Source organism: Triticum aestivum, chromosome 5D, assembly GCF_018294505.1.
Source record: "Triticum aestivum cultivar Chinese Spring chromosome 5D, IWGSC CS RefSeq v2.1, whole genome shotgun sequence".
Lineage (NCBI taxonomy): Eukaryota > Viridiplantae > Streptophyta > Magnoliopsida > Poales > Poaceae > Triticum > Triticum aestivum.
Genome location: NC_057808.1, coordinates 207,097,441 through 207,111,277, shown reverse-complemented (window position 1 = coordinate 207,111,277; position 13,837 = coordinate 207,097,441).

Genomic DNA, 13,837 nt, shown 5'->3' with positions numbered 1-13,837 from the left:
CTATGTCCTACTAGTGTTGATGAGGCCAAGAAGATCGTGTGCCCTCTTGATCTGCCGCACGTTAGATACCATGCATGCATCAACGATTGCATAATTTATCGGAAGGAGCACGCGGAAAAAACAAGCTGTCCGGTGTGCAATGCTTCTCGATACAAGAAGGCCGGGAAGAAATGTCCCCAGAAAGTTGTATGGTACTTACCGATCACTCCCCGTCTCCAGCGGTATTTTGTAGATCCCAAGGAAGCAAAGCTAATGCGCTGGCACGCGGAGAGGAAGAAGCCCGACGATGGAGATGATCCGAAGCTGAGACACGTCAAGGATGGAAGCCAGTGGAGAGCGTTGAACAGCTTCTATCGGTATTTCGAATGTGATGCAAGGAACATCGTGCTCGGCGCGTGTACCGATGGCATGAATCCGTTTGGCAACCAGAACACCAACCATAGCACATGGCCCGTGTTTGTATGGATGTACAACCTCCCCCCTGGTTGTGCATGAAGTCGAAGTACATTCACATGAGCATGCTTATTCAAGGGCCGAAACAACCAGGAAATAATATTAATTTGTATCTGGGGCTACTTCAAGAGGAGTTAGACACGTTATGGAAAACACCGGCCAAGACATGGGACGCCAGCAAAGGCGAGTATTTCTACATGAGAGCCGCGCTGATCACGACGGTGCATGACTATCTCGGTTACGGATATGTCGCAGGCCAGGTGTGCCATGGATATTGCGGATGCACGCGGTGCATGGATGATACGACGTCTCAGCAGCTAACGTCAAGGAAAGATGGCCGGTCTGGGAAAACCGTGTACATGGGGCATCGAAGATGGTTCGAACAGGACGACCCGTGGAGAAACCGTGGAGATCTATTCAATGGTCACGCTGAGCATCGAGGACCTCCACGTAAGCGGAGCGGTGCCGAAATCGATGAGCTGTTGAAAAACTGGAAGGAGTGCCCCGCGCCGGGAAAGACGATGAGAAAGGCGCCGGAGCCGCTGCTGAAGGTATGGAAGATGAGGTCTGTGTTCTGGGACTTGGAGTACTGGCACAAACTCGATACACCTCATTGCCTTGATCAAATGCATATCTGTAAGAATGTCCTTGAGAGCTTGCTCGCGACACTGATGAACATGCCGGATAAGACCAAGGATGGGCCGAAGGCAAGAAAAGACTTGCAAGATTTGAAAATCAGGGAAGATCTGCACATGCCGCCCCGTAAAATGTCAGACGAGACAGAGACGGAGACAGAGGCACGGGAGAAGAAGGGCAAGAAAATAAAGAAAGAGGATTATTGCCCCCCTTCTTGCTTCACCTTAAGTCAGGCTGAGATCGGTCAATTCTTTAAGTGCCTTACCGGAGTCAAAGTTAGTTCCGGTTACTGTGGCAAGATAAGCAGATATCTAGACACGGACAAGAAAAGGTTCAGCGGGATGAAGTCCCATGACTGTCATGTGATGATGACGCAGATACTACCTGTTGCCCTTAGAGGGATAATGGACAAGCACGTCCGTGACACGCTTATTGGTCTCTGCAACTTTTTCGACGTCATCTCTCGAAAGTCGATCAGTGTGAAGCAGCTCCGAAGGCTACAGGAAGAGATCGTTGTGATACTGAATGAGCTTGAGATGTACTTCCCGCCCGCGTTCTTTGACGTGATGGTGCATCTGTGTGTCCATATTGTGGACGACATAATAGACCTGGGGCCGTCATTTCTGCACAACATGATGCCGTTTGAGAGGATGAATGGGATCATCAAAGGATTCGTTCGTAACATGTCCCGTCCGGATGGAAGCATCATCCAGGGCTATCTGACACAAGAGTGCATCTCTTTCTACGAGAATTTTCTATATGGCACAGACCTGTAGCCGCCTGGTGTTAGTGTTGGTTTGCCCGTTAACAAGCATGATGGGAGGCTCGAAGGAGAAGGTCACTCCAACGGTCGCAGGGAACTACACGTGGCATACTCAGATCGACGCAGCGACTTTGACAGAGCAAACTTGGTAGTGCTACAACACCTAGACGAGGTAGATCCTTTCGTGCCACTGCACAAAGAAATTATCGCAAAGAAGTATCATGACCGGGGGGTATGCAGGACGGACGCTGAAGTTACTAGAGAGCACAACTCCACTTTCCTGCATTGGTTCAAAGAGCATATTATTGCTAATCCCCCAGAGGAGGGCTCTAAGGACGGATTGCTCATATACACCTTAGCACATGGCCCCTCGCCCAACCTCGTAACCTATCAGGCATACGATATCAACGGATACACGTTCTACACGGAGGCCAAAGATATGGACAGTGATGATCAGAACTCAGGGGTGACGATGGAATGCATGACCGGCAGCGACAACGGCGCAACTGAAAGATTTTACGGAAGGGTCGAGGAGATCTGGGAGCTTGACTACGCTGGACTGCACAACACGACGAAGTTCCATGTCAGATGGGCTAAGAATGTCGAAAGAGAAAACCGGAATTTCACTACCATGACTATACCCGACGCCAAGAGCGCTACCGTGAACGCTATCGCAAAAAATGAGCCATGGGTACACGTTAAGCACATGACACAATGCTTCTTCATAACCGACCCGTGCAATCCCAGTCGTGTTGTCCTGGGAAGAGGCAAAAGGAATATCATTGGAATGGATGGAGTCGCCAACGAGGAAGACTACGATCAGTACGACAACCCAATGAGGGAAGATGACGATGATGATGAAGTATACGTCAAAAGAAGAATCAATACTACATTACCTAAGAAAAATCGTACTCCATGGAAAAGGCAAAGTCACAATAAGGGGCTCAATTATTCTTCAACGAACAAGAAGGGGAAGAAGCTGACTCAAAAACGAAAACGTCAACGCTGAGGAACTGTATGTTATCGGTCAAATGATGTAATATATATATATATTCCTATTTTGTATACACACTTAGCCATTATTATGCATGGGTCCAATGATGTAATATATATGTTCCTATTTTGTATACATATTTAACCGTCAAATGATGCAATATATATCGCCTTCCCTTCGTTCACTGCTCTCGGAAAAAAAGTGAGAGAAATAAAGGAAAAGAACAAGGAAAATTGGTTATAGTAGTAGCGCTTGACTGAAAAAGAGCTACAGCTAGTCAAGGTAGCAGTAGCGGTTTCCGTATAAAACCGCTATAGCTGCCTGTAATAGTAGTACGCGTTTGGTCTAAACGCGCTACTACTACTACGTCCACTTAACCCAAAATCCTCACTCTCTCTGCTTCATCCCGCCTCTTTTCCCCCCAAATCCCCACTCTCTCTTCCCCCGTCGCACCGCCGCGCCCCGGCGCTCGCCCCCGACCCCGGCGCTTGCCCCCGACCCCGACGCGCCACGCCTCCCTCCTCTGCTTCCTCCCCTCCCAACCTCGGTCGTCGTCGGGCCTACCTCCTCGCCCCTGCACCCTCTGTAAACCCCCCTCTCTCTGCTAGCTAGGGTTCTTCGGTTAATTTACTTAGGTTTTAGTTAGGGCAGTAGGTTAATTAGGTTATCTATTTAGTTATGAATTTAGCTAGGTTTTAAAATAGGACAGAAATTTAGGGTTAAGCAATTGTAGTTAAAAGAAAAGGCAGCATTTAAGCAATTGTCCAAATCAACATCCCTTGTTAAAGCAAATTGGTAGCTGATTAGGTAGGCTGAATTTATATGCAAATTTGAACTGGACATGTGATATGTGGACATGTCATGTTTTGGACATGTCATGTTTGGAATTTGGACATGTCATTTGGACATGTGATGTTTTGGTTCAATTTTGGTAAATGATCCGAGTGGCCTATGTTATGCCGGAATGTTGATTCATTTCTGTTCCGGTGAATTTCAGGCGCTCGATATGTCCATTTTTTAGCAAAGGTCATGCCGAAATTTTCCGTGAATTTTGGCATGATTTGTGCTAGATAGTAGGCATATCGAGTGCTGGCACATAGATTTCTTTTTTATGTCATTTCTCATTCTTTCATACTTTTAGAAATAAACGCGAGGAGACTAATCATAGGAAACATGTCGAACAACGAAGAAACTGGGCCTTCTGACCAAGATGCAGACGAGATGGATTATGAGGGTGAACAAGAGTACCTCGACTATTTGACTACTAAGCAAGGTTTGCAGGTCGGCCTCGATGATGGTACTGACGCCGACATCGACACCAACGGCTCCGGCGTCGATGGCGGCACAGAGACCGGCGGGGAAGGTACCAGCGGGGAAGATACCGGCGGGGAAGGTACCGGCGCCGATGCCGCTATCGAAAAGAAGAAGCAGAAGTAGAGGATACGAAAACCTAACAAACTAGGGATTGGACGACTAGTGATCACAAAGATGGCACCTGGCAAGTTTGAGCCATTAGAGCCGGAAGAACCTCGCAAGTGCTATGGGAACCAAGTAGGATGCATCCTACGGGAATGCACGAGCATCAACGACGATGACTTAAGGAGTAAAGAACATTTGACGCAGTTGCTCCTGACGAAGTTGCACAAGAGATTCAAGTTCCCCAACCGGGATGATAACATAGAACAACCGTGGGATGATCCGAAGATGAAAAAGATTAACAATCACGCCATGGGCATGTTCAGCAATGATTTGGCCTCCTGGAGAGGGAGGGTGAAACGAGCTATTGAGGCTGAGGAACCGCTGTCCAAGATTCTGGAGGAAAATCCAACACTTACGGAAGAGGAGTTTGAAAAGTTCAAGGACACTTGCACTACCGAGGCAGCCAAGGCTAAGGCTGCGAAATTCAAGAGCCTTCAGCAAAGGAACACGGGGAAGCATCGCCTCGGAAGCCGTGGCTACCTCGGTAAAAGGCCCATATGGGATAAGGAGGACGCGGAATGTGAAGCCGCGGGTATCCCAGACCCCTTCGCGAAGTTCACCAACCCCTTGGAGCGTGACTTCATCAGGGCCCGCTACAAGTGGGACAAGGAAAAAAGGTTTTTTACACGGACCAGATCACGAGGAAATTGATTAGACTACTGGTAATTATTCTTTTAGCACCTTACATTTAGATCCATATCTAGTCGACTACACATTCCTAAACGGTTCACGCTCCTTCTGCAGGAGAAGCAACACCAGCTTGCAGCCGAAAGCCCTACTTCTTCGATGAGGCCCAAGTGGGACACCCCTCTCCGTTGGGGATCATAGCAGAAATTCAAAATTTTCTACGCATCACCAAGATCAATCTATGGAGTAATCTAGCAACGAGGGGAAGGGGAGTGCATCTACGTACCATTGTAGATCGCTAAGCGGAAGCGTTGCAAGAACGCGGATGAAGGAGTCGTACTCGTAGCGATTCAGATCGCGGTTGATTCCGATCTAAGCGCCGAACCACGGCGCCTCCGCGTTCAACACACGTGCAGCCCGGTGACGTCTCCCACGCCTTGATCCAGCAAGGAGAGAGGGAGAGGTTGGGGAAGACTCCGTCCAGCAGCAGCACGACGGCGTGGTGGTGATGGAGGAGCGTGGCAATCTTGCAGGGCTTCGCCAAGCACCGCAGGAGAGGAGGAGGACATGGAAGAGGGGGAGGGTTGCGCCAGAACTTTGGCGCGGCTACCCTCCCACCCCCCACATATATATAGGGGCAAGGGAGAGGGGGGCCGGCCCCCTCAAATCCAATCTGAGGAGGGGGCGGCGGCCAGGGGGGTTGCCTTGCCCCCCAAGGCAAGGAGGGCGCCTCCCCTTAGGGTTCCCCCAAACCCCCAGGCGTATGGGCCCTGGGAGGGAAGGCGCCCAGCCCACTAAGGGGCTGGTCCCTCTCCACATACAGCCCATAGGGCCCTCCAGGGCTGGTCGTCCCTCCCGATGGACCCCCGGAACCCTCCGGTGGTCCCGGTACATTACCGGTGACGCCCGAAACTCTTCCGGTGGCCAAAACGGGACTTCCCATATATAAATCTTTACCTCCGGACCATTCCGGAACTCCTCGTGATGTCCGGGATCTCATCCGGGACTCTGAACAACATTCGGTAACCACGTATATCTATTCCCTATAACCCTAGCGTCATCGAACCTTAAGTGTGTAGACCCTACGGGTTCGGGAACTATGCAGACATGACCGAGACGTTCTCCGGCCAATAACCAACAGCGGGATCTGGATACCCATGTTGGCTCCCACATGTTCCATGATGATCTCATCGGATGAACCACGATGTCGGGGATTCAATCAATCCCGTATACAATTCCCTTTGTCTACCGGTATAGTACTTGCCCGAGATTCGATCGTCGGTATCCCGATACCTTGTTCAATCTCGTTACCAGCAAGTCTCTTTACTCGTTCCGTAACACATCATCCCGTGATCAAATCCTTGGTCACATTGTGCACATTATGATGATGTCCTACCGAGTGGGCCCAGAGATACCTCTCCGTTTACACGGAATGACAAATCCCAGTCTCGATTCGTGCCAACCCAACAGACACTTTTGGAGATACCTGTAGTGCACTTTTATGGCCACCCAGTTACGTTGTGACGTTTGGTACACCCAAAGCATTCCTACGGTATCCGGGAGTTGCACAATCTCATGGTCTAAGGAAATGATACTTGACATTAGAAAAGCTCTAGCAAAACGAACTACACGATCTTGTGCTATGCTTAGGATTGGGTCTTGTCCATCACATCATTCTCCTAATGATGTGATCCCGTTATCAATGACATCCAATGTCCATGGTCAGGAAACCATAACCATCTATTGATCAACGAGCTAGTCAACTAGAGGCTTGCTAGGGACATGTTGTGGTCTATGTATTCACACATGTATTACGGTTTCCAGTTAATACAATTATAGCATGAACAATAGACAATTATCATGAACAAGGAAATACAATAATAACCATTTTATTATTGCCTCTAGGGCATATTTCCAACACTCTCAACAGGGCCTTCAACGAACTTAAGGGACTCCCTTTGGGCCAGCGGCCGCAATATGGTCGTGTGCACGGCGCTGGAGACGGCGCCACGTGGAAGGTGTTTTACAACGAGGGCCTGGAGGCCAAGAAGCAGAAAAAGAAGTTTATTCAGGCGGACATCGACGCGAAGGTGAAGCTTGCGGTCGAGAAAAAAGCAGTTGAGGACGCGAAAAAAACAGCCGAGGAGAAAAATGAGTTGCTATAGCAGGCAGTCAATGCAGCTGTAACTGCCTGCAGAAATGATTTCGCTACTAACTTGGTTCCAGCTATCATCAACTGGACGAAGGAAAATCCAGACAAGACGGTACATGATTTCCCGAGGCCCAGTTTCATCGGGAGCAACTCCATGAACAACAAAAACACCGCACCATCACTTGCTCACGCAACCGGGCCTCCTCTCACAGTCGCTCCCGCTCATAGCAGCCCCTCCTCAGTCTCTGGCGCGCTAGGTGGGCCTTCGTCTTTGGCTGAGCTCGACGCCGTCACGGTAATTACATGTCGCACCAACATATATATATATATATATATATAATATTCCATTTTCGTTGCCTTTCAGATGTTTTACGCCACAGACATATGTGTTTGCAGGCCGAAGAAACCCCGTGCACCATACTCTACTTGATCAAAGGCCAGAAGGTGGACGTGGGAAAGGGGATGATAATGAACCCCTTGCAACCCACGTTCCACAACCAGCCGTTCCCCGCTGGGCACTTCAGGGTTAGCTTGTCCAGTGTGAAATCGGGGCACGAGGCTTTGCCTCCTCCAGTACAGCATGTGGGAGAGGACGACGAGACCCCGCCGCGGATTGGAAGCTGCAAGGGTTGGGTGCTGCTATGGCCGAAGAATCTTATTCGTCTGGAGCCGGCCGAGAGCACACCAATAACCACACATCAACAAGCATGTGCGTATACCACCACCCCGCCTACGCAATTACCAGCTCCTGTAGTGCCGGGTGAGAGCGGCGGACGACGTGATGAAGGGGGTGCAATAGTACTGGCTGATGTAATCGGTCCTGTAGAACAGAGAATGGATGATGAGACGGAGGTCGACCCTATGGGTTTACTCAATACAAACACGTATGACTATGACATAGATATGATGAGTCAACCATATGACGAATTGGGCTATCAGCATGCTAATGAGGATATGGATGATATGCCCGGGCAGGAAGGTCGTTGGAAGGATTGCAAAAAGTCTCTCTTCATGAATTCCTCACAGGACACGCCTGAAGATGCCGCCTCAACGTAGGCTCAACTAGCCGGGGGTTGTACAGTGCTTAGCCCGGGAATCCTGGGGCAGGGGTTAAGGAAGGGTCTGGAAGGTGTGCCCAAGAAAAAGGAGAGGAAGAGATCGGGGAAGATAACTGCCTCCAAACAAGCTAGAGCACATAGCAGCCAGACGATGGATTCTGAAGAGCGTGTACCCGTGAAAGGTGCGGCCATGTTCCATCTCACGGGCGAGCCGATGCTACCGCCGAAACCGCTGGAGGCACTATCAGGGGATCTCAGGAGACTGCACGACCATGTGCTGTCGATTGAGAAAAGCCTACTAGCTTCAAAGGATCCAGGATATCCGACATACGCGGCTCGTGTGCCTGAGGGGAAGTGCTACGTCGACACACGGCCCGCGGAGGTGTTCTTCCTGCGGTTTGACCATATCTTTGAGATGTTTCTGACAAGGCAGCTCGATTTTACAATCGTCCGCCTTTTTGCGCTACATATGAGCTCCGTCATGAAGAGTGAAGAAGTCTCGCAAATCTGTGTGGCGGATCCGTACTACATGCACGAGTCTTTCTTGAGTCTCGGTGACTTTGAGCGTGAAACTACTAGGGACTACCTCCAAAACTTCATGGTACAGAATAAGGACCAGGAAATTGTCCTCCTGCCTTATCATCCAAAGTAAGTCAGTTCCGGACAACCCTTTCGTACATTTCAATCATTCCTTCTTGCTCATATGGAGAATAATTTGAGGTGTCTTTTCCCCGCAGCAACGGGCGCGCCGTCCTTATCGTTCTTTACCCGCGAGTCTCCCACGCCATGTATTTTGACCCTTCCAGAGACTACGATAAAAAGGACTACACCCACATAATGAATATTCTAGATGATGCTCTCCAAGGCTTCAGCATTAGAGGTGGCCACATGCAGATCAGGAAACAAAGGAACAAGAAGATGGGTTTCGCGCATAAAACTAACTTCTCCTGCATCCATGTCCCAAAACCAAGCAAGAAGGATGGATTCTACATAGTCCATCTCATGATTGAGTTCAGCACGGATCACCAAAAGCTTCGCATGACAAGCAGAAATGATGATCATATCCACAAGTGGCTAGAATCTCATGGAGAAGCGGATTATAAACTTAGAGATGACTTCTTTTGCATCCAAAGGGATATTGCGACGATCATCATGAAAGAAGTCGTCAATGAGAAGGGGATGTTCCACCACGGCCCTATATCAGGAGCTGACGTCCGAACTCGCATAGGCATGCAACGTCTAGACCTCACGCCATTCAAGAAGCTAGGGTCCATCCTCGATGATATGGAAGGATGGAACTTCTAATGATTTACGATGCCGATGATGATGATATGTGTCGGTTGAACTTGTATACTTTCTGTAGCGATGAAACTTTGTGATGTCCATGGTCCCTGCCGAACTTGCGTAACGCTACTTTGTTAGTTTGCGTACGATGACCTGCGTACCTTTAGTTAATTAGTTTGCGTACTGTATGTTGCATCTAGTTGCTAACCCTTTCTTTTTCGTGTTGCTCTAGTATATTTTGTTGCATATGATTGTACATCCTCTTCATGAAGATACATCTCTAACAGGTACCTAGTTTCTTGATGGCGAAGTGCTATGTCGTGTACGAAGGGAAGGTTCCGGGAGTGTATGACGAGTGGCATGAGTGTCAGGCGCAAGTGCAGGGGGTCTCGGGCGCCAGCCATAAAGGCTTCAAAAGCAGACAAGAAGCACAAGCTAGTTACTTGAGGTTCAGGCGAGCGCGAGAGAGGACTCATGACCGCCGCCTCATGTACTGCATAGTTCCACTATCACTCCTAGTGATAGCACTTCTCGCGTATATCATTGTTTAGATAGATGACGCTGTAGTTGCAAGTATTCGAGACTTGCATGTGTCGCTATTTTTGAGATGATGACGAGATACCACTTTGTGTTGGATGATGATTATGATGAGACTATTTGTATGTATATGCTATGATTACATTTGTGGTCTCGCAGCGATTTGTATGTGTATGATGATGACATTTGTATGTGCTAAAGATTCTTGTATAAAGCCTGTTCAAATACAAAACAAATATGTAGAAAAATAAATAAAAAACTACTAAAATTAGCAGTAGCGAGTGGAGGAAAGTTAGCAGCAGCATCACTATAGCAGTAGCGCGTACGGCCAAAGCACGCTAGATCTACTAGCAGTAGCGAGCTTCCACGCAGCACGCTACTGCTACACTTGTATAGCAGTAGCGCAGGCGAGCACGCGCTGCTGCTATGGGTTAGCTGTAGTGCCCTATTAGTAGCGCCGGTGCCCACGCTATTGGTAGGCCAAAAACCCGCGCTGCTGCTAGGCTTTTCCCTAGTAGTGACAGGTTCGAGAACTATGTAGACATGACCGAGACACATCTCCGATCAATAACCAACAGCGGAACCTGGATGCTCATATTGGTTCCTACATATTCTACGAAGATCTTTATCGGTCAAACCGCAATGACAACATACGTCATTCCCTTTGTCATCAGTATGTTACTTGCCCGAGATTCGACCGTCGGTATCCTCATACCTAGTTCAATCTCATTACCGGCAAGTGTCTTTACTCGTTCCGTAATGCATCATCCCGCAACTAACTCATTAGTCACATTGCTTGCAAGGCTTATTGTGATGTGCATTACCGAGAGGGCCCAGAGACGCCTCTCCGATACTCGGAGTGACAATTCCTAATCTCGATCTATGCCAACCCAACAAACACCTTCGGAGATACCTGTAGAGCATCTTTATAATCACCCAGTTACGTTGTGACGTTTGATATCACACAAGGCATTCCTCCGGTATCCGGGAGTTGCATAATCTCATAGTCGAAGGAATATGTATTTGACATGAAGAAAGCAATAGCAACAAAACTGAACGATCATTATGCTAAGCTAACGGATGGGTCTTGTCCATCACATCATTCTCCTAATGATGTGATCCCGTTATCAAATGACAACACATGTCTATGGTTAGGAAACCTTGACCATCTTTGATCAACGAGCTAGTTAAGTAGAGGCTCACTAGGGACACGGTGTTTGTTTATGTATTCACACATGTATTTAGGTTTCCGATCAATACAATTCTAGCATGAATAATAAACCTTTATCATGAATAAGGAAATATAAAATAACAACTTTATTATTGCCTCTAGGGCATATTTCCTTCAGTCTCCCACTTGCACTAGAGTCAATAATCTAGATTACATTGTAATGAATCTAACACCCATGGAGTCTTGGTGCTGATCATGTTTTGCTCGCGGAAGAGGCTTAGTCACGGGTCTGCTATATTCAGATCCGTATGTATTTTGCAAATCTCTATGTCTCCCTCCTTGACTTGTTCACGGATGGAGTTGAAGTGTCTCTTGATGTGTTTGGTTCTCTTGTGAAATCTGGATTCCTTTGCCAAGGCAATTGATCAAGTATTATCACAAAAGATTTTCATTGGTCCCAATGCACTAGGTATTACACCTAGATCAGATATGGACTCCTTCATTTACTGCTTCTGGAGCAGCTATGTACTCCGCTTCACACGTAGATCCCGCCATGACGCTTTGTTTGGAACTGCACCAACTGACAACTCCACCATTCAATATAAATACGTCTCCGGTTTGTGAATTAGAGTCATTCATCCGGATCAGTGTCAAAGCTAGCATCGACGTAACCATTTACGACGAGCTCTTTGTCACCTCCAGAAACGAGAAACATATCCTTGGTCCTTTTCAGGTACTTCATGATGTTCTTGACCGCTGTCCAGTGATCCACTCCTGGATTACTTTGATACCTCCCTGCCAGACTTATGGCAAGGCACACATCAGGTCTGGTACACAGCATAGCTTACATGATAGAACCTATGGCTGAGGCATAGGAAATGACTTTCATTTTCTCTCTATCTTCTGCAATGGTCGGGCTTTGAGTCTGACTCAACTTCACACCTTGCAACACATGCAAGAACCCTTTCTTTGACTGATCCATTTTGAACTTTTTCAAAACTTTGTCAAGGTATGTGCTTTGTGAAAGTCCTATTAAGCGTCTTGATCTATCTTTATGGATCTTGATGCCCAATATATAAGCAGTTGATGTCTACTACGCAACTTTATTCTTGTAGACACGTGTTGGGCCTCCAAGCACATTGTTTTGTAGGACAGTAGCAATTTTCCCTCAAGTGGATGACCTAAGGTTTATCAATTCGTGGGAGGCGTAGGATGAAGATGGTCTCTCTCAAACGACCCAGCAACCAAATACAAGAAATCTCTTGTGTCCCCAACACACCTAATACAATGGCAAATTGTATAGGTGCACTAGTTCGGCGAAGAGATGATGATAAAAGTGTAATATTGATGGTAAAAATATATTTTTATAATCCGAATAAATAAAAATAGCAAGGTATCAAATAGTAAACGGGCACGAAAATGGTATTGCAATGCTTGGAAATGAGGCCTAGGGTCCGTACTTTCGCTAGTGCAATCTCTCAACAATGCTAATATAATTGGATCATATAACCACCCCTCAAAGTGCGATGAAGAATCACTCCGAAGTTCCTATCTAGCGGAGAACATAAGAATAAATTGTTTGTAGGGTACGAAACCACCTCAAAGCTATTCTTTCCGTTTGATATATTCAAGAGTTCATACTAAAATAACATAAAGCTATTCTTTCCGTTCGATCTATCCTAGAGTTCATACTAAAATAACACCAAAGCAAATTCATATTCATAATACTCAATCCAACACAAAGGACTTCAAAGAGTGCCCCAATATTTCTACCGGGGAAACAAAGACAAGAACATGCATCAACCCCTATGCAAAGATTACCCCCAATGTCACCTCGGGAATCCGCGAGTTGAGTGCCAAAACATAAGGACTTCAAAGAGTGCCCCAATATTTCTACCGGGGAAACAAAGACAAGAACATGCATCGACCCCTATGCAAAGATTACCCCAATGTCACCTCGGGAATTCGCGAGTTGAGTGCCAAAACATATATCAAGTGAATCAATACGATACCCCATTGTCACCATGAGTATTCAATTGCAAGACATATATCAAGTGTTCTCAAATCCGTAAAAGTATTCAATCTGATAACAACGAAATCTCAAAGGGAAAAACTTAATTCATCACAACAAGATAGAGAGGGGAAAACACCATATGATTCGACTATATTAACAAAGCCCGCGATACATCAAGATCGTGACATCTCAAGAACATGAGAGAGAGAGATTAAACACATAGCTACTGGTACAAACCCTCAGCCCCGAGGGTGGACTACTCCCTCCTCATCATGGTGGCCGCCGGGATGATGAAGATGGCCATCGGTGATGATTCCCCCCTCCGGCAGGGTGCCGGAACAGGGTCTAGATTGGTTTTCGGTGGCTACAGAGCCTTGCGGCGGCGGAACTTATGATCTAGGTTTACCCCGAAGGGTTTTGGGATATTTCTGTATTTATAGGGTAAAGAGGGGGTGCGGGAGGCCACCGAGGTGGGCACAACCCACCTGGGCGCGCCTGGCCCCCCAGGCGCGGCCTGGTGGGTTGTGCCCCCCTCGGGGCACCCTCCAGGTGCTGCTTTGGCCCATCCTAAGTGTTCTGGTCCATAAAAAATCTCCAAAAAGTTTCGCGGTGTTTGGACTCCGTTTGATATTGATTTCCTGTGATGTAAAAAACAAGCAAAAAAACAGC